This window comes from Corella eumyota, chromosome 6 (assembly GCF_963082875.1).
Source record: "Corella eumyota chromosome 6, kaCorEumy4.1, whole genome shotgun sequence".
Lineage (NCBI taxonomy): Eukaryota > Metazoa > Chordata > Ascidiacea > Phlebobranchia > Corellidae > Corella > Corella eumyota.
This window is the reverse complement of record NC_137495.1, coordinates 10,339,417-10,366,250: the sequence shown is the minus strand read 5'-3', so window position 1 is coordinate 10,366,250 and position 26,834 is coordinate 10,339,417. Positions and strand designations below refer to the sequence as shown.

The 26,834-nt window shown below is 30.1% G+C and overlaps 12 non-coding genes across 12 annotated transcripts; 3 read left to right on the top strand and 9 right to left on the bottom strand.

The window, feature by feature from the left end:
• Positions 1-979: 979 nt before the first annotated feature.
• Positions 980-1,053, bottom strand: Trnan-guu (transfer RNA asparagine (anticodon GUU)). The gene has a single exon. It is a non-coding gene; the product is annotated as a tRNA-Asn (tRNA).
• Positions 1,054-4,266: 3,213 nt separating this feature from the next.
• Positions 4,267-4,349, bottom strand: Trnal-uaa (transfer RNA leucine (anticodon UAA)). Its single transcript has one exon. It is a non-coding gene; the product is annotated as a tRNA-Leu (tRNA).
• Positions 4,350-7,532: 3,183 nt separating this feature from the next.
• Positions 7,533-7,606, bottom strand: Trnan-guu (transfer RNA asparagine (anticodon GUU)). Its single transcript has one exon. It is a non-coding gene; the product is annotated as a tRNA-Asn (tRNA).
• A 1,201-nt stretch (positions 7,607-8,807) lies between these two features.
• Positions 8,808-8,881, bottom strand: Trnan-guu (transfer RNA asparagine (anticodon GUU)). The gene has a single exon. It is a non-coding gene; the product is annotated as a tRNA-Asn (tRNA).
• A 1,061-nt stretch (positions 8,882-9,942) lies between these two features.
• Positions 9,943-10,016, bottom strand: Trnan-guu (transfer RNA asparagine (anticodon GUU)). Its single transcript has one exon. It is a non-coding gene; the product is annotated as a tRNA-Asn (tRNA).
• Positions 10,017-11,217: 1,201 nt separating this feature from the next.
• Positions 11,218-11,291, bottom strand: Trnan-guu (transfer RNA asparagine (anticodon GUU)). The gene has a single exon. It is a non-coding gene; the product is annotated as a tRNA-Asn (tRNA).
• Positions 11,292-12,352: 1,061 nt separating this feature from the next.
• On the bottom strand, positions 12,353-12,426 carry Trnan-guu (transfer RNA asparagine (anticodon GUU)). The gene has a single exon. It is a non-coding gene; the product is annotated as a tRNA-Asn (tRNA).
• A 1,201-nt stretch (positions 12,427-13,627) lies between these two features.
• Trnan-guu (transfer RNA asparagine (anticodon GUU)) lies at positions 13,628-13,701 on the bottom strand. The gene has a single exon. It is a non-coding gene; the product is annotated as a tRNA-Asn (tRNA).
• A 3,168-nt stretch (positions 13,702-16,869) lies between these two features.
• Trnal-uaa (transfer RNA leucine (anticodon UAA)) lies at positions 16,870-16,952 on the bottom strand. The gene has a single exon. It is a non-coding gene; the product is annotated as a tRNA-Leu (tRNA).
• Positions 16,953-19,929: 2,977 nt separating this feature from the next.
• Positions 19,930-20,011, top strand: Trnas-uga (transfer RNA serine (anticodon UGA)). The gene has a single exon. It is a non-coding gene; the product is annotated as a tRNA-Ser (tRNA).
• A 2,078-nt stretch (positions 20,012-22,089) lies between these two features.
• Trnas-uga (transfer RNA serine (anticodon UGA)) lies at positions 22,090-22,171 on the top strand. The gene has a single exon. It is a non-coding gene; the product is annotated as a tRNA-Ser (tRNA).
• A 1,621-nt stretch (positions 22,172-23,792) lies between these two features.
• On the top strand, positions 23,793-23,864 carry Trnat-cgu (transfer RNA threonine (anticodon CGU)). Its single transcript has one exon. It is a non-coding gene; the product is annotated as a tRNA-Thr (tRNA).
• The last annotated feature ends 2,970 nt before the right edge of the window (positions 23,865-26,834 follow it).

The following is a 26,834-nucleotide window of genomic DNA, read 5'->3' as shown; positions in this document are numbered from 1 at the left end:
AAAATTATAATAATAGAAATGTTTAACAAAATAAATTTGGCCCTTGGTGGACTTAAACCTTCAAACTTTCTCCTAACAGCTGAACGCCCTAATTGATTGCGCGACAGAGACGATTATTTCGCCCACTTTGTTTAAATTTGCAAAGCAAAATTAATATAATGAAAATGTAATAATATATTTCGTTTATGAATGGGCCCAAACCTTCAACCTTTCGGTTAAGAGCAAAACGCGCCAATCTATTGCGACACAAATACGACTAATTCGCGACATTTCTACTAAATTTGCAAAGCAAAATTATAATGATAATAAAAATGGAAAAAAAATAGTTTCGTCCTTAGGCGGGCTCGAACCTCCAACCTTTCGGTTAAAGAGCTAACGCAAATTTGCAAAGCAAAATTGTAAAAATAAGACGATTATATATTTGACCCTGGGTGGACTCGAACCGCAATCTTTTAAATTAAATAGAAAATAATAATGATAAACATTTATCTAATAATTAAATACATAAAATTTGATTTAATAATTTAGTTGATAATCTTAATTAATTAATGTTCATGATTGTCTTTATTTATTAATAGAGATTAATTTTAAAATTGATTAAATTATTTTAAATCGTATTTTATTTATTAAATAAATCTAGTTGTAAGTATTTTTGCTTGTTGTGATGATGAATTTAAAATTACTTTGACACAATTATTGCATTCTTTAAAAAAAAATAATTGTATGGGGGATATCACCCTTTTCAATATAAATATATCAAAACAGTTTTACAAACGTTAACATGTGCATCACCAGCTTTTTTTAAACACCTTTAAAAAACGGAAATAATTTTATAAATTCAAAATCAGATGATTGATTTAATGGAAGTTAATAGTTAATAGCCGAATGCGCCAACCATTGCAACCCAACTGATTCGCGACATTTTTATGAAATTTGCAAAACATTATTATGGTAATAAAAATGAAGCAAACAAAAAATTCGTCCCTGGGTGGGCTTGAACCACCAACCTTTCGGTTAACAGCCGAACGCGCTAACCGATTGCGCCACAGAAACGACATCTATTGCTACACTTGGATTGAATCTGAAGATTAAAATTATAATAATAAAAATGTAACAAAATATATTTGACGTTGGGTGGACTCGAACAACCAACCTTTCGGTTAACAGACGAACTCGCTAACTGATTGCGCCATAGAGACGACAATTTTTGTCACACTTGGTCTAAATATGGAGATCAAAATTATAATAATAAAAATGTAACAAAATAAATTTGACCCTGGGTGGACTTAAACCTTCAAACTTTCTTCTAACAGCTGAACGCCCGAACCGATTGCGCGACAGAGACGTTTATTTCGCTTTTCAATTTTTTGAATTTGCAAAGCAAAATTAATATAATAAAAATGTAATAATATATTTCGTTCATGAATGGGCCCGAACCTTCAACCTTTCGGTTAAGAGCAAAACGCGCCAATCTATTGCGACACAAATACGACTAATTCGCGACACTTCTATTAAGTTTGCAAAGCGAAATTATATTAATAAAAATGAGAAAAAACTAGTTTCATTCTTGGGGGGGTCGAACCTCCAACTTTTCGGTTAAAGAGCTAAACGCGCCAATGATTGCGACACAGAAACGACTGATTTGCGACATTTCTATCAAATTTGCAAAGCAAAATTGTAAAAAAAGACAATTATATTTTTGACCCTGGGTGGACTCGAACCGCAATCTTTTAAATTAAATAGAAAATAATAATGATAAACATTTATCTAATAATTAAATACATAAAATTTGATTTAATAATTTAGTTGATAATCTTAATTAATTAATGTTTATGAATATCTTTATTTAATAATAGAGATTAATTTTAAAAATGATCAAATGATTTTAAATCGTATTTTATTTATCAAATAAATCTAGTTGTAAGAATTTTTGCTTGTTGTGATGATGAATTTAAAATTACTTTGACACAATTATTGCGTTCTTTAAAAAAAATAATTGTATGCGATATCACACTTTTCAATATAAATATATTAAAACAGTTTTACAAACGTTAATATGTGCATCACCAGCTTCTTTTAAACATCTTTAAAAGACGAAAATAATTTTATAAATTTAAAATCAGATGAGTGATTTAATGGAAGTTAAAGAATCTGTATTTTTTTCATTAATCTTAAAGGTTGATGAACTACTTTTGGCTATAAAAAACTTGGAAAGTACACCTTTATCTTTTTTAAAAGACAACGTTTAACAAATCTTGCTAGATGATGGACTAGATTGCAGAACAAATCTTAAAGGTCAGTGTTTTTTAAAACTCCTTTTTATTACCCACCACTTGCCTGAACATTACCAGACAGGATTGCATAATTAGTAATAACAAATTTTATCTTGTTTAAAAAAACTTTTGAATCGAATCAGTATTTTAATCATTTAGTTACCGAGGCTTTTATGCTTATAATGAAGCGTCCGTCTCGTAAACAGGAGATCCTGGGTTCAATTCCCAGAAACGCCTAATATTATTTTACTATAATGAAGTTGGTAGTTATTTTAAAAATAATTTTTTCTGATTACTTTAAAATAATACGTTAAATTTTAAACTCCACGAAGATTTGTAAACCTAACCTGACGTTTATGTTAAATTAGGCTTTTGTTTATCTTTCGACTGTAATTAATAGCTTATGCAAATTCTAACTCGCGAATGTAAAATAAGTCTACTAAATTTTAATAGTTTTTTGTACTTTTTTCTTGATATTCTGTGCAATGTTTTTGCACAAGTAGCAAATTTAATAATTTTGATTGTTCTTAAAGATTGATTGTGTACAAGAATATGAGATTCCGACTATTTAAAAAAATTTAACACTAAATTTACTTTGAAGTCCAAATCCATGTTGTTTGGACAGACTTAGCATTTTTAAAGTTTTGATTAAGAAAACATTATTTATCAAATTGGACATTGCGGGTGGGTGGCGCAATGGATAACGCGTCTGCCTACGGGGCAGAAGATTCCAGGATCGAGTCCTGGCGCGCTCTTATTTTATTTAGCAAAATTGTTCCTACTTTAAGTACGTGAAATACTTATTTATGCTTAAGACATATTTATTTGTTCACTTTTCATCACACACAGAGTTACGGTTGCTTATTGAATCACACGATGCAATTGATAAAGTCGGTTTCATTCCACAATGGCATTGTGACGTTATATAAAAGGGCAAAAAATTTGTACCTTTTTGCATAGGAAAGGGTGACCCTTGCCTAATTTTTTTAAAATCATTTTAAAATTAATAAAACAAAAATAAACAATTAGATTAGGTTAAAGTAGTGATTGGGCTTCGTGAATAATAAAAAAAGTGGCAATAAAGAGTAGGAAATGTATGTAATAAAAAAATTACATATAATTTTTTTATACACTATTTGAAGCGATTTTATTGCATACTGTACAAAATCGTAAAACATTCTCGTTGGGTTAATAAGTTTGCTTTGTTCTTTAAAAACCCGATTAATAACGATAAAATTGCATCGCAGCGAAACAAAGTCACGTGTATTATAAGACGTCTTATATTTCTAGTTGTTGTTAAATTGTAAAAAAACTTGTAGTTTTTAAACATCAAATTTAATTTTCATACACAAAAGGTAAGTATTCTTTTTCTAAAATTATTTTTAACTAGGAATATTCTCGGATAGACCATAAGCCAATTTTCCAATTCGGTAAAGGATTGGTTTTGTGATAACAAACAAGGAGATGCCTAGAATAAACATCCTTATATTGCATAGTCTGAATAGGGGTTGCGTTGATCGGTTTTGCTACGCTTTGCAATAAAACTTGCAAATGCTTACTAGCAAGATTTATCACCGTCAACATTGTCATCATACCAAGGAGCACAGTTTCAGTCGATACTTTTTAGGATTAAAATTTCTTGACCTCACTCCCTACAAGAGTCTTTCACAGCGTTTATTTGTTCAGGCAAATGCTCAAAATACCAAAAACAATTTACTTAAAGTGGTAAAGGTTCATGATTTTTACTTTGGGTATATTGTCAATTATGCTTAAATACTTGCTTGATTAATAAAAAATAAGATAAATATTTTGCTTTTAAATTTAGTTTGATTATATTATACGACATCGATGCGTGTTTGTTTGCTGAAATTTAGTCTATTTATTATAAAGGTTATATTTTAATTTACTGTGTAAATTTTTTTTTATAAAAAAAAGGTTTAAACGATTTTGAACCAAATGTCATTTTTTTAAATAAATCAAGTTAAAATGAAACTACTGAATGTGGGGTTCGAACCCACGCGGACATTTGTCCATTGGAACTTAAGTCCAACGCCTTAACCACTCGGCCAACCCAGTAAGTGTGAAAGGCTTGTTAAGATACTAATAAACATAAATCTAAAGTAAGCCACCAATTGTAATTGACAGCCTTATGCCTTATTATCTTTCGAAAACTTTGATTTTAAGTCAATTTTTTTTGGTTGGTTTAAACAAGGTGTTTGCGTAGCGAACTTTGTGCGTACTTTGCGCCCTACTATTTCCTCGGGGATTCTAAACTTTTTGGGGGGCTCATTTTAAAGTGGGAAATGTCATTTTGTATTGCTTTTAACGCGCATTTTATTTAAATAACACGATTAGATATATAAAACTGTTCGTATATTGCAAAACCTTTAATTTAGTAACCATAATTATTTTTGTAATTGCGACAAAAATTATTTTAAATCACTTTATTAACAAAAGTAAATTAATGTAAAAGTTGCAACAAATATTTGCAGCTGGCCATTTACCCACAACCAGAAATTCGAATTTTTATCACTTTTGCTTATTTATTAAACATATATGAAGTTTTACAGATGTGATCCTACAACTTGAGTTGTAACAAAGAATATCTATCGGCTTAGGAACAATATGCCCTTTTTCTTTTAACTTTATTAATTATTAGTCTACAAATAAGATTCGTTTGATTAAAATTCGATAAAAAATGTTAAAATTTAAAATTTGTTTGTTTAAAATTTGACAATTTGTTCAGCAAAATTTTATAAAATTCTGTTTTTAAAAATTATGCAAATAGCATATATACCTTATTCAAATAGGAACAAAGTTAGTTGTTGGTTGTTAGAAACGGTCAAAAGAATAACAGCAATTATAACTGTTAAGAAACTGCATATCTACACATATTACTGTAAATACCTAGCTTATTGGTACCAAAATCTACACTTAACCAATAAAAATAATTAAAACACAAAAACCATAAAAAAATTACAATGCCATGGGACAAGCATTTAAATAATTGAATAAAATTACGCTAGCTGTTTTAAGAAGGAAAAGCAAGAGTTGTCGTGACCGATTGATTAAGGCTATCAAAAAGGAACCTATTCAGCTCTGCAGGCACAAGTTCAAATCCTGCCGAAAACGCATTTTTTTTGCATTTTTTAATTACAAATTTAATTAAATAAATACAATTTTAAATACAAAATTAATTAAAGTTACCTTGAAAAGTAAACAAAACAGTTGTCGTGGCCGAGTGGTTAAGGCAATAGACTTATAATGTTTTAGGCGCTGTCCGCACATATTCGAATCCTGCCGACAACGAGTTTTTTTAATTTTTTAACTAAAATCACGCTAGCTGTCTTAAAGGAAACAAAGAGTTTTTCCACATAAAAATAAGTAACGTTGTTCGGTGGATATCGTTGGACAGTACCTTTATAAAAAAACGTTTACTGGTCGTGCGGTAAATGATTAGGCGCTAATGGGGATCGATCCAAGGACCTCCTTTTTACTAGGCAGGCGCTTTAACACTATGTTATAATGCCTTTAAAGAAAGTCAGTTATGTCGTTACAAACAAATGTATTTAAAATAAAGTATTTTAATATTTAAATTCTTGTTGAAAACTCCCAAATTGAACGATCTATGCATCATAACGTTAAAACGCACGTCGAAAATAAAAAAACTATTTCTACACCGGAAATCGAAGCCGGGCCGTCTAGGTGAAAACCAGAAATCCCAAGCTTGACAAGCATAAACTTTACCACCGATGTTTGATATTGTTTCCAAGATAAGTTATGTTAAGAATGGAGTGTAGTAAATTTATTATTTAATAACTGCCTTTAGTTGTCGGTTGTTTACAAGAATATAAAATTCTGTCTAATTTTCTTCAAAATTAAACGCTAAATTAAGTAATGTCTAAATCCATGTTTATTGAGTGGCTTCTGTTCAGTAGAACGAAATTGCCCTTCGTCTTTAAAACAAACATTTGCCTTTAATAAAAAGCTAAAATGAATCGTTAAAATAATGGTTTAATTTCAGAAAAACAAAGTTAGAGGTTCCATGTGAAAAGAGTTTCAAACAAATTTGCAAAGTAAAAATTTTTAAATATAAAGAAAACTATTTTTATCTCTGGGTTGGCCTTTCGGTTAATAGCCAAATGCGCCAACCGATGTAACACAACAACAACTGATTCGCGACACTTTTATTAAATTTGCAAAACATCATTATGCTAATAAAAATGAAGCAAGATCAAAATTATAATAATAGAAATGTTTAACAAAATAAATTTGGCCCTTGGTGGACTTAAACCTTCAAACTTTCTCCTAACAGCTGAACGCCCTAACCGATTGCGCGACAGAGACGATTATTTCGCCCACTTTGTTTAAATTTGCAAAGCAAAATTAATATAATGAAAATGTAATAATATATTTCGTTCATGAATGGGCCCAAACCTTCAACCTTTCGGTTAAGAGCAAAACGCGCCAATCTATTGCGCCACACATACGACTAATTCGCGACATTTCTACTAAATTTGCAAAGCAAAATTATAATGATAATAAAAATGGAAAAAAAATAGTTTCGTCCTTAGGCGGGCTCGAACCTCAAATCTTTCGGTTAAAGAGCTAACGCGCCAATGATTGTGACACAGAAACGACCGATTTGCGACATTTTTATCAAATTTGCAAAGCAAAATTGTAAAAATAAGACGATTATATATTTGACCCTGGGTGGACTCGAACCGCAATCTTTTAAATTAAATAGAAACTAATAATGATAAACATTTATCTAATAATTAAATACATAAAATTTGATTTAATAATTTAGTTGATAATCTTAATTAATTAATGTTCATGATTGTCTTTATTTATTAATAGAGATTAATTTTAAAAATGATTAAATTATTTTAAATCGTATTTTATTTATTAAATAAATCTAGTTGTAAGTATTTTTGCTTGTTGTGATGATGAATTTAAAATTACTTTGACACAAGTATTGCATTGTTTAAAAAAAAATAATTGTATGGGATATCACCCTTTTCAATATAAATATATCAAAACAGTTTTACAAACGTTAACATGTGCATCACCAGCTTTTTTTAAACACCTTTAAAAAACGGAAATAATTTTATAAATTCAAAATCAGATGATTGATTTAATGGAAGTTAATAGTTAATAGCCGAATGCGCCAACCATTGCAACCCAACTGATTCGCGACATTTTTATGAAATTTGCAAAACATTATTATGGTAATAAAAATGAAGCAAACAAAAAATTCGTCCCTGGGTGGGCTTGAACCACCAACCTTTCGGTTAACAGCCGAACGCGCTAACCGATTGCGCCACAGAGACGACATCCATTGCTACACTTGGATTGAATCTGTAGATTAAAATTATAATAATAAAAATGTAACAAAATATATTTGACGTTGGGTGGACTCGAACAACCAACCTTTCGGTTAACAGACGAACTCGCTAACTGCTTGCGCCATAGAGACGACATTTTTTGTCACACTTGGTCTAAATATGGAGATCAAAATTATAATAATAAAAATGTAACAAAATAAGTTTGACCCTGGGTGGACTTAAACCTTCAAACTTTCTTCTAACAGCTGAACGCCCGAACCGATTGCGCGACAGAGACGTTTACTTCGCTTTTCAATTTTTTGAATTTGCAAAGCAAAATTAATATAATAAAAATGTAATAATATATTTCGTTCATGAATGGGCCCGAACCTTCAACCTTTCGGTTAAGAGCAAAACGCGCCAATCTATTGCGACACAAATACGACTAATTCGCGACACTTCTATTAAATTTGCAAAGCGAAATTATATTAATAAAAATGAGAAAAAACTAGTTTCATTCTTGGGGGGGTCGAACCTCCAACTTTTCGGTTAAAGAGCTAAACGCGCCAATGATTGCGACACAGAAACGACTGATTTGCGACATTTCTATCAAATTTGCAAAGCAAAATTGTAAAAAAAGACAATTATATTTTTGACCCTGGGTGGACTCGAACCGCAATCTTTTAAATTAAATAGAAAATAATAATGATAAACATTTATCTAATAATTAAATACATAAAATTTGATTTAATAATTTAGTTGATAATCTTAATTAATTAATGTTTATGAATATCTTTATTTAATAATAGAGATTAATTTTAAAAATGATCAAATGATTTTAAATCGTATTTTATTTATCAAATAAATCTAGTTGTAAGAATTTTTGCTTGTTGTGATGATGAATTTAAAATTACTTTGACACAATTATTGCGTTCTTTAAAAAAAATAATTGTATGCGATATCACCCTTTTCAATATAAATATATCAAAACAGTTTTACATACGTTAATATGTGCATCACCAGCTTTTTTTAAACATCTTTAAAAGACGAAAATAATTTTATAAATTCAAAATCAGATGATTGATTTAATGGAAGTTAATAGTTAATAGCCGAATGCGCCAACCATTGCAACCCAACTGATTCGCGACATTTTTATGAAATTTGCAAAACATTATTATGGTAATAAAAATGAAGCAAACAAAAAATTCGTCCCTGGGTGGGCTTGAACCACCCACCTTTCGGTTAACAGCCGAACGCGCTAACCGATTGCGCCACAGAGACGACATCCATTGCTACACTTGGATTGAATCTGAAGATTAAAATTATAATAATAAAAATGTAACAAAATATATTTGACGTTGGGTGGACTCGAACAACCAACCTTTCGGTTAACAGACGAACTCGCTAACTGATTGCGCCATAGAGACGACATTTTTTGACACACTTGGTCTAAATATGGAGATCAAAATTATAATAATAAAAATGTAACAAAATAAATTTGACCCTGGGTGGACTTAAACCTTCAACCTTTCGGTTAAGAGCAAAACGCGCCAATCTATTGCGCCACACATACGACTAATTCGCGACATTTCTACTAAATTTGCAAAGCAAAATTATAATGATAATAAAAATGGAAAAAAAATAGTTTCGTCCTTAGGCGGGCTCGAACCTCAAATCTTTCGGTTAAAGAGCTAACGCGCCAATGATTGTGACACAGAAACGACCGATTTGCGACATTTTTATCAAATTTGCAAAGCAAAATTGTAAAAATAAGACGATTATATATTTGACCCTGGGTGGACTCGAACCGCAATCTTTTAAATTAAATAGAAACTAATAATGATAAACATTTATCTAATAATTAAATACATAAAATTTGATTTAATAATTTAGTTGATAATCTTAATTAATTAATGTTCATGATTGTCTTTATTTATTAATAGAGATTAATTTTAAAAATGATTAAATTATTTTAAATCGTATTTTATTTATTAAATAAATCTAGTTGTAAGTATTTTTGCTTGTTGTGATGATGAATTTAAAATTACTTTGACACAAGTATTGCATTGTTTAAAAAAAAATAATTGTATGGGATATCACCCTTTTCAATATAAATATATCAAAACAGTTTTACAAACGTTAACATGTGCATCACCAGCTTTTTTTAAACACCTTTAAAAAACGGAAATAATTTTATAAATTCAAAATCAGATGATTGATTTAATGGAAGTTAATAGTTAATAGCCGAATGCGCCAACCATTGCAACCCAACTGATTCGCGACATTTTTATGAAATTTGCAAAACATTATTATGGTAATAAAAATGAAGCAAACAAAAAATTCGTCCCTGGGTGGGCTTGAACCACCAACCTTTCGGTTAACAGCCGAACGCGCTAACCGATTGCGCCACAGAGACGACATCCATTGCTACACTTGGATTGAATCTGTAGATTAAAATTATAATAATAAAAATGTAACAAAATATATTTGACGTTGGGTGGACTCGAACAACCAACCTTTCGGTTAACAGACGAACTCGCTAACTGCTTGCGCCATAGAGACGACATTTTTTGTCACACTTGGTCTAAATATGGAGATCAAAATTATAATAATAAAAATGTAACAAAATAAGTTTGACCCTGGGTGGACTTAAACCTTCAAACTTTCTTCTAACAGCTGAACGCCCGAACCGATTGCGCGACAGAGACGTTTACTTCGCTTTTCAATTTTTTGAATTTGCAAAGCAAAATTAATATAATAAAAATGTAATAATATATTTCGTTCATGAATGGGCCCGAACCTTCAACCTTTCGGTTAAGAGCAAAACGCGCCAATCTATTGCGACACAAATACGACTAATTCGCGACACTTCTATTAAATTTGCAAAGCGAAATTATATTAATAAAAATGAGAAAAAACTAGTTTCATTCTTGGGGGGGTCGAACCTCCAACTTTTCGGTTAAAGAGCTAAACGCGCCAATGATTGCGACACAGAAACGACTGATTTGCGACATTTCTATCAAATTTGCAAAGCAAAATTGTAAAAAAAGACAATTATATTTTTGACCCTGGGTGGACTCGAACCGCAATCTTTTAAATTAAATAGAAAATAATAATGATAAACATTTATCTAATAATTAAATACATAAAATTTGATTTAATAATTTAGTTGATAATCTTAATTAATTAATGTTTATGAATATCTTTATTTAATAATAGAGATTAATTTTAAAAATGATCAAATGATTTTAAATCGTATTTTATTTATCAAATAAATCTAGTTGTAAGAATTTTTGCTTGTTGTGATGATGAATTTAAAATTACTTTGACACAATTATTGCGTTCTTTAAAAAAAATAATTGTATGCGATATCACCCTTTTCAATATAAATATATCAAAACAGTTTTACATACGTTAATATGTGCATCACCAGCTTTTTTTAAACATCTTTAAAAGACGAAAATAATTTTATAAATTCAAAATCAGATGATTGATTTAATGGAAGTTAATAGTTAATAGCCGAATGCGCCAACCATTGCAACCCAACTGATTCGCGACATTTTTATGAAATTTGCAAAACATTATTATGGTAATAAAAATGAAGCAAACAAAAAATTCGTCCCTGGGTGGGCTTGAACCACCCACCTTTCGGTTAACAGCCGAACGCGCTAACCGATTGCGCCACAGAGACGACATCCATTGCTACACTTGGATTGAATCTGAAGATTAAAATTATAATAATAAAAATGTAACAAAATATATTTGACGTTGGGTGGACTCGAACAACCAACCTTTCGGTTAACAGACGAACTCGCTAACTGATTGCGCCATAGAGACGACATTTTTTGACACACTTGGTCTAAATATGGAGATCAAAATTATAATAATAAAAATGTAACAAAATAAATTTGACCCTGGGTGGACTTAAACCTTCAACCTTTCGGTTAAGAGCAAAACGCGCCAATCTATTGCGCCACACATACGACTAATTCGCGACATTTCTACTAAATTTGCAAAGCAAAATTATAATGATAATAAAAATGGAAAAAAAATAGTTTCGTCCTTAGGCGGGCTCGAACCTCAAATCTTTCGGTTAAAGAGCTAACGCGCCAATGATTGTGACACAGAAACGACCGATTTGCGACATTTTTATCAAATTTGCAAAGCAAAATTGTAAAAATAAGACGATTATATATTTGACCCTGGGTGGACTCGAACCGCAATCTTTTAAATTAAATAGAAACTAATAATGATAAACATTTATCTAATAATTAAATACATAAAATTTGATTTAATAATTTAGTTGATAATCTTAATTAATTAATGTTCATGATTGTCTTTATTTATTAATAGAGATTAATTTTAAAAATGATTAAATTATTTTAAATCGTATTTTATTTATTAAATAAATCTAGTTGTAAGTATTTTTGCTTGTTGTGATGATGAATTTAAAATTACTTTGACACAAGTATTGCATTGTTTAAAAAAAAATAATTGTATGGGATATCACCCTTTTCAATATAAATATATCAAAACAGTTTTACAAACGTTAACATGTGCATCACCAGCTTTTTTTAAACACCTTTAAAAAACGGAAATAATTTTATAAATTCAAAATCAGATGATTGATTTAATGGAAGTTAATAGTTAATAGCCGAATGCGCCAACCATTGCAACCCAACTGATTCGCGACATTTTTATGAAATTTGCAAAACATTATTATGGTAATAAAAATGAAGCAAACAAAAAATTCGTCCCTGGGTGGGCTTGAACCACCAACCTTTCGGTTAACAGCCGAACGCGCTAACCGATTGCGCCACAGAGACGACATCCATTGCTACACTTGGATTGAATCTGTAGATTAAAATTATAATAATAAAAATGTAACAAAATATATTTGACGTTGGGTGGACTCGAACAACCAACCTTTCGATTAACAGACGAACTCGCTAACTGCTTGCGCCATAGAGACGACATTTTTTGTCACACTTGGTCTAAATATGGAGATCAAAATTATAATAATAAAAATGTAACAAAATAAGTTTGACCCTGGGTGGACTTAAACCTTCAAACTTTCTTCTAACAGCTGAACGCCCGAACCGATTGCGCGACAGAGACGTTTACTTCGCTTTTCAATTTTTTGAATTTGCAAAGCAAAATTAATATAATAAAAATGTAATAATATATTTCGTTCATGAATGGGCCCGAACCTTCAACCTTTCGGTTAAGAGCAAAACGCGCCAATCTATTGCGACACAAATACGACTAATTCGCGACACTTCTATTAAATTTGCAAAGCGAAATTATATTAATAAAAATGAGAAAAAACTAGTTTCATTCTTGGGGGGGTCGAACCTCCAACTTTTCGGTTAAAGAGCTAAACGCGCCAATGATTGCGACACAGAAACGACTGATTTGCGACATTTCTATCAAATTTGCAAAGCAAAATTGTAAAAAAAGACAATTATATTTTTGACCCTGGGTGGACTCGAACCGCAATCTTTTAAATTAAATAGAAAATAATAATGATAAACATTTATCTAATAATTAAATACATAAAATTTGATTTAATAATTTAGTTGATAATCTTAATTAATTAATGTTTATGAATATCTTTATTTAATAATAGAGATTAATTTTAAAAATGATCAAATGATTTTAAATCGTATTTTATTTATCAAATAAATCTAGTTGTAAGAATTTTTGCTTGTTGTGATGATGAATTTAAAATTACTTTGACACAATTATTGCGTTCTTTAAAAAAAATAATTGTATGCGATATCACCCTTTTCAATATAAATATATCAAAACAGTTTTACATACGTTAATATGTGCATCACCAGCTTTTTTTAAACATCTTTAAAAGACGAAAATAATTTTATAAATTCAAAATCAGATGATTGATGTAATGGAAGTTAATAGTTAATAGCCGAATGCGCCAACCATTGCAACCCAACTGATTCGCGACATTTTTATGAAATTTGCAAAACATTATTATGGTAATAAAAATGAAGCAAACAAAAAATTCGTCCCTGGGTGGGCTTGAACCACCCACCTTTCGGTTAACAGCCGAACGCGCTAACCGATTGCGCCACAGAGACGACATCCATTGCTACACTTGGATTGAATCTGAAGATTAAAATTATAATAATAAAAATGTAACAAAATATATTTGACGTTGGGTGGACTCGAACAACCAACCTTTCGGTTAACAGACGAACTCGCTAACTGATTGCGCCATAGAGACGACATTTTTTGACACACTTGGTCTAAATATGGAGATCAAAATTATAATAATAAAAATGTAACAAAATAAATTTGACCCTGGGTGGACTTAAACCTTCAAACTTTCTTCTAACAGCTGAACGCCCGAACCGATTGCGCGACAGAGACGTTTATTTCGCTTTTCAATTTTTTGAATTTGCAAAGCAAAATTAATATAATAAAAATGTAATAATAAATTTCGTTCATGAATGGGCCCGAACCTTCAACCTTTCGGTTAAGAGCAAAACGCGCCAATCTATTGCGACACAAATACGACTAATTCGCGACACTTCTATTAAATTTGCAAAGCGAAATTATATTAATAAAAATGAGAAAAAACTAGTTTCATTTTTGGGGGGGTCGAACCTCCAACTTTTCGGTTAAAGAACTAAACGCGCCAATGATTGCGACACAGAAACGACTGATTTGCGACATTTCTATCAAATTTGCAAAGCAAAATTGTAAAAAAAGACAATTATATTTTTGACCCTGGGTGGACTCGAACCGCAATCTTTTAAATTAAATAGAAAATAATAATGATAAACATTTATCTAATAATTAAATACATAAAATTTGATTTAATAATTTAGTTGATAATCTTAATTAATTAATGTTTATGAATATCTTTATTTAATAATAGAGATTAATTTTAAAAATAATCAAATGATTTTAAATCGTATTTTATTTATCAAATAAATCTAGTTGTAAGAATTTTTGCTTGTTGTGATGATGAATATAAAATTACTTTGACACAATTATTGCGTTCTTTAAAAAAAATAATTGTATGCGATATCACCCTTTTCAATATAAATATATTAAAACAGTTTTACAAACGTTAATATGTGCATCACCAGCTTCTTTTAAACATCTTTAAAAGACGAAAATAATTTTATAAATTTAAAATCAGATGAGTGATTTAATGGAAGTTAAAGAATCTGTATTTTTTTCATTAATCTTAAAGGTTGATGAACTACTTTTGGCTATAAAAAACTTGGAAAGTACACCTTTATCTTTTTTAAAAGACAACGTTTAACAAATCTTGCTAGATGATGGACTAGATTGCAGAACAAATCTTAAAGGTCAGTGTTTTTTAAAACTCCTTTTTATTACCCACCACTTGCCTGAACATTACCAGACAGGATTGCATAATTAGTAATAACAAATTTTATCTTGTTTAAAAAAACTTTTGAATCGAATCAGTATTTTAATCATTTAGTTACCGAGGCTTTTATGCTTATAATGAAGCGTCCGTCTCGTAAACAGGAGATCCTGGGTTCAATTCCCAGAAACGCCTAATATTATTTTACTATAATGAAGTTGGTAGTTATTTTAAAAATAATTTTTTCTGATTACTTTAAAATAATACGTTAAATTTTAAACTCCACGAAGATTTGTAAACCTAACCTGACGTTTATGTTAAATTAGGCTTTTGTTTATCTTTCGACTGTAATTAATAGCTTATGCAAATTCTAACTCGCGAATGTAAAATAAGTCTACTAAATTTTAATAGTTTTTTGTACTTTTTTCTTGATATTCTGTGCAATGTTTTTGCACAAGTAGCAAATTTAATAATTTTGATTGTTCTTAAAGATTGGTTGTGTACAAGAATATGAGATTCCGACTATTTAAAAAAATTTAACACTAAATTTACTTTGAAGTCCAAATCCATGTTGTTTGGACAGACTTAGCATTTTTAAAGTTTTGATTAAGAAAACATTATTTATCAAATTGGACATTGCGGGTGGGTGGCGCAATAGATAACGCGTCTGCCTACGGGGCAGAAGATTCCAGGATCGAGTCCTGGCGCGCTCGTATTTTATTTAGCAAAATTGTTCCTACTTTAAGTACGTGAAATACTTATTTATGCTTAAGACATATTTATTTGTTCACTTTTCATCACACACAGAGTTACGGTTGCTAATTGAATCACACGATGCAATTGATAAAGTCGGTTTCATTCCACAATGACATTGTGACGTTATATAAAAGGGCAAAAAATTTGTACCTTTTTGCATAGGAAAGGGTGACCCTTGCCTAATTTTTTTAAAATCATTTTAAAATTAATAAAACAAAAATAAACAATTAGATTAGGTTAAAGTAGTGATTGGGCTTCGTGAATAATAAAAAAAGTGGCAATAAAGAGTAGGAAATGTATGTAATAAAAAAATTACATATAATTTTTTTATATACTATTTGAAGCGATTTTATTGCATACTGTACAAAATCGTAAAACATTCTCGTTGGGTTAATAAGTTTGCTTTGTTCTTTAAAAACCCGATTAATAACGATAAAATTGCATCGCAGCGAACCAAAGTCACGTGTATTATAAGACGTCTAATATTTCTAGTTGTTGTTAAATTCTTTTTCTAAAATTATTTTTAACTAGGAATATTCTCGGATAGACCATAAGCCAATTTTCCAATTCGGTAAAGGATTGGTTTTGTGATAACAAACAAGGAGATGCCTAGAATAAACATCCTTATATTGCATAGTCTGAATAGGGGTTGCGTTGATCGGTTTTGCTACGCTTTGCAATAAAACTTGCAAATGCTTACTAGCAAGATTTATCACCGTCAACATTGTCATCATACCAAGGAGCACAGTTTCAGTCGATACTTTTTAGGATTAAAATTTTCTTGACCTCACTCCCTACAAGAGTCTTTCACAGCGTTTATTTGTTCATGCAAATGCTCAAAATACCAAAAACAATTTACTTAAAGTGGTAAAGGTTCATGATTTTTACTTTGGGTATAAAATTAGGTATTTTATTGTCAATTATGCTTAAATACTTGCTTGATTAATAAAAAATAAGATAAATATTTTGCTTTTAAATTAAGTTTGATTATATTACACGACATCGATGCGTGTTTGTTTGCTGAAATTTAGTCTATTTATTATAAAGGTTATATTTTAATTTACTGTGTAAATTTTTTTTTATAAAAAAAAGGTTTAAACGATTTTGAACCAAATGTCATTTTTTTAAATAAATCAAGTTAAAATGAAACTACTGGGTGTGGGGTTCGAACCCACGCGGACATTTGTCCATTGGAACTTAAGTCCAACGCCTTAACCACTCGGCCAACCCAGTAAGTGTGAAAGGCTTGTTAAGATACTAATAAACATAAATCTAAAGTAAGCCACCAATTGTAATTGACAGCCTTATGCCTTATTATCTTTCGAAAACTTTGATTTTAAGTCAATTTTTTTTGGTTGGTTTAAACAAGGTGTTTGCGTAGCGAACTTTGTGCGTACTTTGCGCCCTACTATTTCCTCGGGGATTTTAAACTTTTTGGGGGGTTCATTTTAAAGTGGGAAATGTCATTTTGTATTGCTTTTAACGCGCATTTTATTTAAATAACACGATTAGATATATAAAACTGTTATTATATTGCAAAACCTTTAATTTAGTAACCATAATTATTTTTGTAATTGCGACAAAAATTATTTTAAATCACTTTATTAACAAAAGTAAATTAATGTAAAAGTTGCAACAAATATTTGCAGCTGGCCATTTACCCACAACCAGAAATTCGAATTTTTATCACTTTTGCTTATTTATTAAACATATATGAAGTTTTACAGATGTGATCCTACAACTTGAGTTGTAACAAAGAATATCTATCGGCTTAGGAACAATATGCCCTTTTTCTTTTAACTTTATTAATTGTTAGTCTACAAATAAGATTCGTTTGATTAAAATTCGATAAAAAATGTTAAAATTTAAAATTTGTTTGTTTAAAATTTGACAATTTGTTCAGCAAAATTTTATAAAATTCTGTTTTTAAAAATTATGCAAATAGCTTATTCAAATAGGAACAAAGTTAGTTGTTGGTTGTTAGAAACGGTCAAAAGAATAACAGCAATTATAACTGTTAAGAAACTGCATATCTACACATGTTACTGTAAATACCTAGCTTATTGGTACCAAAATCTACACTTAACCAATAAAAATAATTAAAACACAAAAACCATAAAAAAATTACAATGCCATGGGACAAGCATTTAAATAATTGAATAAAATCACGCTAGCTGTTTTAAGAAGGAAAAGCAAGAGTTGTCGTGACCGATTGATTAAGGCTATCAAAAAGGAACCTATTCAGCTCTGCAGGCACAAGTTCAAATCCTGCCGAAAACGCATTTTTTTTGCATTTTTTAATTACAAATTTAATTAAATAAATACAATTTTAAATACAAAATTAATTAAAGTTACCTTGAAAAGTAAACAAAACAGTTGTCGTGGCCGAGTGGTTAAGGCAATAGACTTATAATGTTTTAGGCGCTGTCCGCACATATTCGAATCCTGCCGACAACGAGTTTTTTTAATTTTTTAACTAAAATCACGCTAGCTGTCTTAAAGGAAACAAAGAGTTTTTCCACATAAAAATAAGTAACGTTGTTCGGTGGATATCGTTGGACAGTACCTTTATAAAAAAACTTTTACTGGTCGTGCGGTAAATGATTAGGCGCTAATGGGGATCGATCCAAGGACCTCTTTTTTACTAGGCAGGCGCTTTAACACTATGTTATAATGCCTTTAAAGAAAGTCAGTTATGTCGTTACAAACAAATGTATTTAAAATAAAGTATTTCAATATTTAAATTCTTGTTGAAAACTCCCAAATTGAACGATCTATGCATCATAACGTTAAAACGCACGTCGAAAATAAAAAAACTATTTCTACACCGGAAATCGAAGCCGGGCCGTCTAGGTGAAAACCAGAAATCCCAAGCTTGACAAGCATAAACTTTACCACCGATGTTTGATATTGTCTCCAAGATAAGTTATGTTAAGAATGGAGTGTAGTAAATTTATTATTTAATAACTGCCTTTAGTTGTCGGTTGTTTACAAGAATATAAAATTATGTCTAATTTCTTTCAAAATTAAACGCTAAATTAAGTAATGGGTAAATCCATGTTTATTGAGTGGCTTCTGTTCAGTAGAACGAAATTGCCCTTCGTATTTAAAACAAACATTTGCCTTTAATAAAAAGCTAAAATGAATCGTTAAAATAATGGTTTAATTCCAGAAAAACAAAGTTAGAAGTTCCATGTGAAAAGAGTTTCAAACAAATTTGCAAAGGAAAAATTTTAAATATAAAGAAAACTATTTTTATCTCTGGGTTGATCTTTCGGTTAATAGCCAAATGCGCCAACCATTGCAACACAACAACAACTGATTCGCGACATTTTTATTAAATTTGCAAAACATTATTATAGTAATAAAAATGAAGCAAGATCAAAATTATAATAATAGAAATGTTTAACAAAATAAATTTGACCCTTGGTGGACTTAAACCTTCAAACTTTCTCCTAAGAGCTGAACGCCCTAACCGATTGCGCGACAGAGACGATTATTTTGCCCACTTTGTTTAAATTTGCAAAGCAAAATTAATATAATAAAAATGTAATAATATATTGTGTTCATGAATGGGCTCAAACCTTCAACCTTTCGGTTAAGAGCAAAACGCGCCAATCTATTGCGACACAAATATGACTAATTCGCGACACTTCTATTAAATTTGCAAAGCAAAATTGTAAAAAAAGACGATTATATATTTGACCCTAGGTGGACTCGAACCGCAATCTTTTAAATCAAATAGAAAATAATAATGATAAACATTTATCTAATAATTAAATACATAAAATTTGATTTAATAATTTAGTTGATAATCTTAATTAATTTATGTTTATGATTATCTTTATTTATTAATAGAGATTAATTTTAAAAATGATCAAATGATTTTAAATCGTATTTTATTTATCAAATAAATCTAGTTGTAAGTATTTTTGCTTGTTGTGATGATGAATTTAAAATTACTTTGACACAATTATTGCGTTCTTTAAAAAAATAATAATTGTATGGGATATCCCCCATACAATAATTTTATAGATATTAATTAATTAAAATCGCGCTAGCTGCTCGAAGAAGAAAACTTAGTATAGACTTGATTTCTTTTAGGCTCTGCCCGCGAAGGTTCGAGTCCAGCCGATAACGCATTTTTATTTCAGTTTTATTACAAAATTAATTTGAATCAAGCTAGCTGCTCCGAGAATCCAACATAACAGTTGTCGTGGCCGAGTGGTTAAGGCGATAGACTTGAAATCTAATGGGCTCTGCCCGCACTGGTTCGATTCCTGCCGACAACGCATTATTTTATTTTAGTTTAAATACAAATTTAATTAACTAATTAAAATCACGAGAGGTGCTCCGAGAATGGAACATTAGAGTTGCCGTGGCCGAGGCTATAGGTTTGAGTTCTTTGAGGCTCTGCCCGCGCAGTTTCGACTCATGCCAACGCTTTATTTTATGTTTTAATAAAACTTTAAATAATTTGATTAAATCACGCTGGCTGCTCCGAAAATCCAAAATACGAGTTGGCGTGGCCGAGTCGTTAAGACAATCCACTTGATATCATTTGTGCTTTGCCCGCGAAGATTCGAATCCTGTCGACAACGGATTTTTTTAATTTTTTTTACTAATTTTTTAACTAAAATCACGCTAGCTGTTTTAAAGGGAACAAAGAGTTTTTCCACATAAAAATAAGTAACATTGTTCGGTGAATATCGTTGGACGGTACCTTCATAAAAAAAACTTTTACTGGTCGTTCGGTAAATAATTAGGCGCTAATGGGATCGATCCCAGGATCTCCTTTTTACTAGACAGGCGCTTTAACACTATGCCATAAAGCCTTTAAAGAAAGTCAGTTATGTCGTTACAAACAAATGTATTTAAAATAAAGTATTTTAATATTTAAATTCTTGTTGAAAACTCCCAAATTGAACGATCTATGCATCGTAACGTTAAAACGCACGTCGAAAATAAAAAAACTATTTCTACACCGGAAATCAAAGCCGAACCGTCTGGGTGAAAACCAAAAATCCCAAGCTTGACAAGCATAAACTTTACCACCGATGTTTGATATTGTCTCCAAGATAAGTTTTGTTAAGAATGGAGTGTAGTAAATTTATTAATTAATAACTGCCTTTAGTTGTCGGTTGTTTACAAGAATATAAAATTATGTCTAATTTCTTTCAAAATTAAACGCTAAATTAAGTAATGGGTAAATCCATGTTTATTGAGTGGCTTCTGTTCAGTAGAACGAAATTGCCCTTCGTATTTAAAACAAACATTTGCCTTTAATAAAAAGCTAAAATGAATCGTTAAAATAATGGTTTAATTCCAGAAAAACAAAGTTAGAAGTTCCATGTGAAAAGAGTTTCAAACAAATTTGCAAAGGAAAAATTTTAAATATAAAGAAAACTATTTTTATCTCTGGGTTGATCTTTCGGTTAATAACCAAATGCGCCAACCATTGCAACACAACAACAACTGATTCGCGACATTTTTATTAAATTTGCAAAACATTATTATGGTAATAAAAATGAAGCAAGATCAAAATTATAATAATAGAAATGTTTAACAAAATAAATTTGACCCTTGGTGGACTTAAACCTTCAAACTTTCTCCTAACAGCTGAACGCCCTAACCGATTGCGCGACAGAGACGATTATTTCGCCCACTTTGTTTAAATTTGCAAAGCAAAATTAATATAATAAAAATGTAATAATATATTGTGTTCATGAATGGGCCCGAACCTTCAACCTTTCGGTTAAGAGCAAAACGCGCCAATCTATTGCGACACAAATATGACTAATTCGCGACACTTCTATTAAATTTGCAAAGCAAAATTGTAAAAAAAGACGATTATATATTTGACCCTAGGTGGACTCGAACCGCAATCTTTTAAATCAAATAGAAAATAATAATAATGATAAACATTTATCCAATAATTAAATACATAAAATTTGATTTAATAATTTAGTTGATAATCTTAATTAATTTATGTTTATGATTATCTTTATTTATTAATACAGATTAATTTTAAAAATGATCAAATGATTTTAAATCGTATTTTATTTATCAAATAAATCTAGTTGTAAGTATTTTTGCTTGTTGTGATGATGAATTTAAAATTACTTTGACACAATTATTGCGTTCTTTAAAAAAATAATAATTGTATGGGATATCCCCTATACAATAATTGTATAGATATTAATTAATTAAAATCGCGCTAGCTGCTCGGAGAAGAAAACTTAGTATAGACTTGATTTCTTTTAGGCTCTGCCCGCGAAGGTTCGAGTCCAGCCGATAACGCATTTTTATTTCAGTTTTATTACAAAATTAATTTAAATCACGCTAGCTGCTCCGAGAATCCAACATAACAGTTGTCGTGGCCGAGTGGTTAAGGCGATAGACTTGAAATCTATTGGGCTCTGGCCGCACTGGTTCGAATCCTGCCGACAACGCATTATTTTATTTTATTTTAGTTTAAATACAAATTTAATTAACTAATTAAAATCACGCGAGGTGCTTCGAGAATGGAACATTAGAGTTGCCGTGACCGAGGCTATAGGTTTGAGTTCTTTGAGGCTCTGCCCGCGCAGTTTCGACTCATGCCAACGCTTTATTTTATGTTTTAATAAAACTTTAAATAATTTGATTAAATCACCCTGGCTGCTCCGAAAATCCAAAATACGAGTTGGCGTGGCCGAGTCGTTAAGACAATCGACTTGATATCATTTGTGCTTTGCCCGCGAAGATTCGAATCCTGTCGACAACGGATTTTTTTAATTTTTTTTACTAATTTTTTAACTAAAATCACGCTAGCTGTCTTAAAGGGAACAAAGAGTTTTTCCACATAAAAATAAGTAACATTGTTCGGTGAATATCGTTGGACGGTACCTTCATAAAAAAAAACTTTTACTGGTCGTTCGGTAAATAATTAGGCGCTAATGGGGATCGATCCCAGGATCTCCTTTTTACTAGACAGGCGCTTTAACACTATGCCATAATGCCTTTAAAGAAAGTCAGTTATGTCGTTACAAACAAATGTATTTAAAATAAAGTATTTTAATATTTAAATTCTTGTTGAAAACTCCCAAATTGAACGATCTATGCATCATAACGTTAAAACGCACGTCGAAAATAAAAAAACTATTTCTACACCGGAAATCGAAGCCGGACCGTCTGGTCGAACCTCCAACTTTTCGGTTAAAGAGCTAAACGCGCCAATGATTGCGACACAAAAACGACTGATTTGCGACATTTCTATTAAATTTGCAAAGCAAAATTGTAAAAAAAGACGATGATATGTTTGACCCTAGGTTGACTCGAACCGCAATCTTTTAAATTAAATAGAAAATAATAATGATAAACATTTATCTTATAATTAAATACATAAAATAATTTAGTTGATAATCTTAATTAATTTATGTTTATGATTATCTTTATTTGTTAATCGAGATTAATTTTAAAAATGATCAAATGATTTTAAATCGTATTTTATTTATCAAATAAATCTAGTTGTAAGTATTTTTGCTTGTTGTGATATTGAATTTAGAATTACTTTGATATAATTATTGCGTTCTTTAAAAAAACAATAAAACAATAATTGTATGGGATATCCTTTTTTTCAATATAAATATATTAAAACAGTTTTACAAACGTTAACATGTGCATCACCAGCTTGTTTTAAACATCTTTAAAAAACGAAAATAATTTTATAAATTCAAAATCAGATGATTGATTTAATAGAAAATAAAGAATCTGTATTTTTTCCATTAATCTTATAGGTTAATAAACGAATTTTCTCAGAAAAAATCTTAAAGGTTGATGAACGACTATTGGCTATAAAAAACTTGGAAAGTACACCTTTATGTTTTTTAAAAGACAACGTTTAACAAATCTTGCTAGATGGTGGACTAAATTGCAGAAAAAATCTAATAAGTGTTTTTTCAAAACTCCCTTATATTGCCCACCACTTGCCTGAACATTACCAGACAGGAGTGCATAATTCGTAATAACAAATTTTAACTTGTTTAAAAAAACTTTTGAATCGAATAAGTATTTTAATTATTTAGTCACCAAGGCGTTATAGCTTAGTGGTAAAGCGCCTGTCTCGTAAACAGGAGATCCTGGGCTCAATCCCCAGTAACGCCTTATTTTTATTTAATATAAAAAGATTGGTAGTTAATTTTAAAAACATATTTTTTGTAATTACTATAAAATATTAAGATAAATTTTAAATACCACGAAGATTTGTAAACCTATCATGACGTTTATGTTAAATAAGGCTTGATTATCTTCCGGCTGTAATCAACAGCTTATGCAAATTCTAACACGCAAATGTAAAAGAAGTCGACTCAATTTTAATAGTTTTTTGTACTTTTTGCTTGGTAGTCGGTGCATTGTTTTTGCACAAGTAGCAAATTTATTAATTTTTATTGTTTTTAATGATTGGTTGTGTACAGGAATATAAGATTCTAACTATTAAAAAAAATAAACACTAAATTTACTTTAAAGTTCAAATCCATGTTTGTTTGGTGGCGTCCGTTTAGTAAAACTAAATTTCCAGGTTTAATTTAAATATATGCACTTAATATAAAGCGTAAATGACTAGATAAAAATATGAATCAATACCAACAAAAAATGAGGTAAAGTTTTGATGCTAAAAGAGTTGTTCAATAAAAACCGCAAATTTAATAAACAAGTTATAGTTAAAAGCAATCGATATCCTTTTAAAATAGACAAACTTCCTTTAAGGTTGTTAGCAATTTTATATAAAATAAAATACAATTTCGTATAAAATCAAGATAAAATTTAAAATAAGTTTATGTGGATTTATTTAAATTAAGCTACATACAACTACATTGGCAACTGAACAAAATTTCTTATACTTTAAAAGATGACAAATTCACAGTAAAAAATTAAAATAAATCTTAATTTAATCGTGTATTTTAACAAGAAGCGAAACTTACACAAAAAATAAAATTACCACTTGACTTTAAAACTACTTGACGAACGTAACTTAAATATGAACGCATCGAAACATATTTATAAAAATAAATTATCGACCAAACAATGGTAACACTAAAAGAAGGAATGAGGAAATCGAGAAATTAACACCAAAACAAGGAAATATTGCAATACTAAAAGAAGGAATGGGGAAAGTGAGGAAAAGGAGAAAATTAAAGTTGCGCAAAACGCCGAAATTTTTTTTTTGTATTTTAAAAAAATAAATATAAGATAAAAAAACAAGAAAAAAACGAGAAACAACGAAAACAGGTAAATAAAAAAACAAGTTAAGGAATAAGGAAATCGAAGAATAGGGAAACTAAAGAAACCAAGGAATAAGAAAAATCGAGGAATAATAAAAATCGAGAAATCGAAGTATAAGGTAATGGGAAAACCAAGAAATAAGGAAAATAGAAAAACCGAGGTAGAAAGTAATAGGGAAACCGAGGAATAAGAAAAAAGAGAAACTGAGGTATAAGGTAATGTGGAAACCGAGGAATTAGGAAAATAGAGAAATCGAGGTATAAGGTAATGGGGAAAGCGAGGAATAAGGAAAATAGAGAAATCGAGGTATAAGGTAATGGGGAAACCGAGGAATAAGAAAAATAGAAAAACCGAGGAATAAAGAAAATAGAGAAACCGGGGAATAAGGTAATGGGAAAACCGAAGAATAAAGAAATAGAGAAACCGAGGAATAAGGTAATGGGGAAACCGAAGAATAAAAAAAATAGAGAAACCGAGGAATAAGGTAATGGGGAAACCGAAGAATAAAAAAAATAGAGGAACCAAGGAATAAAGTAATGGGGAAACCAAGGAATAAAGAAAATGGAGAAACCGAGGATTAAGGTAATGGGGAAACCGAGGAATAAGGTAATGGGGGAAACCGAAGAATAAAGAAAATAGAGAAACCAAGGAATAAAGTAATGGGGAAACCGAAGAATAAAGAAAATAGAGAAACCGAGGAATAAGGTAATGGAGAAACCAAGGAATAAAGAAAATAGAGAAACCGAGGAATAAAGTAATGGTGAAACCGAGGAATAAAGAAAATAGAGAAACCGAGGAATAAGGATAATAGAGGAACCGAGAAATAAGGTAATGGGGAAACCGAGGAATAAGAAAAATAGGGAAACCGATGAATGTGGAAAAAAGGAGATCGAGGAATTGGAAAACAGAAAAAACAAAAAATACGAAAATAGGGAAATCTAGAACTAAGAAAAACTAGAAAATTGAGAAATAAGAAAAATAGGGAGATTAAGGAGTTAATAGATAATCAAGAAATAAGGAAAATAAAAAAAATAAGAATAATAGGGAAATGTTAAAAAAAGAAAAAAAAACAGACTAAAAACGAGATACTTAGTATAAAGAAAAAAATTGGCATAAGGAAATGAAGAAACTGGTAATTTTTTTTTTTATTTAATCATAATTATTGTTGATATAACTATGTTTTATTGTTGCTAAACCTATGATTTGAAGGCGGGCAATCATTTAACAACATTTTTAACTAGATTTAAGTCTAAAACAAAATCATTAAAGGTAGTTTGAATTACGTTAAATGCAAAGGTGGGCACTAAACCGTTAGTGCGTTAATCTTTGATTAACGAAGTTGTTTTTTTTCGTAAAAAATGAAATTATACCAACACTAGTAAAAACAGAGGATTATTTATTTAATTTTAATTCAAAAATCGTGTTTTAGTCATTTAAAACTAATGTCAGAAGTGGGATTCGAACCCACGACTACATTCGGAGACCAGAACACCCATCACCACTCAACAGCAAAGACTTTACCTTGAGACTGGCGCCTTAGACCACTCGGCCATCCTGACATAATCCAATACAATTGTATAATTTAATATTTACAAAAAATATTGGAATAAATGGTTATTTCTGTTCAACCGGGTGCTGCATTACGAAACTCATTAAATTAAAGATATCGTGTGGCGAATTTTCTAATTATAATTGCTATTATGGGTTAGTTGATACAAAATCTTGACTTACTTCTTTAAAAAATAAACGCTAAATTTACATTATGTCAAAATTCATTTTTATTAACCAACATTTGCACATCAAAAAGGGAAAAAAAATTTTCTAGAAAATATAGACATACCAAAAAAACAA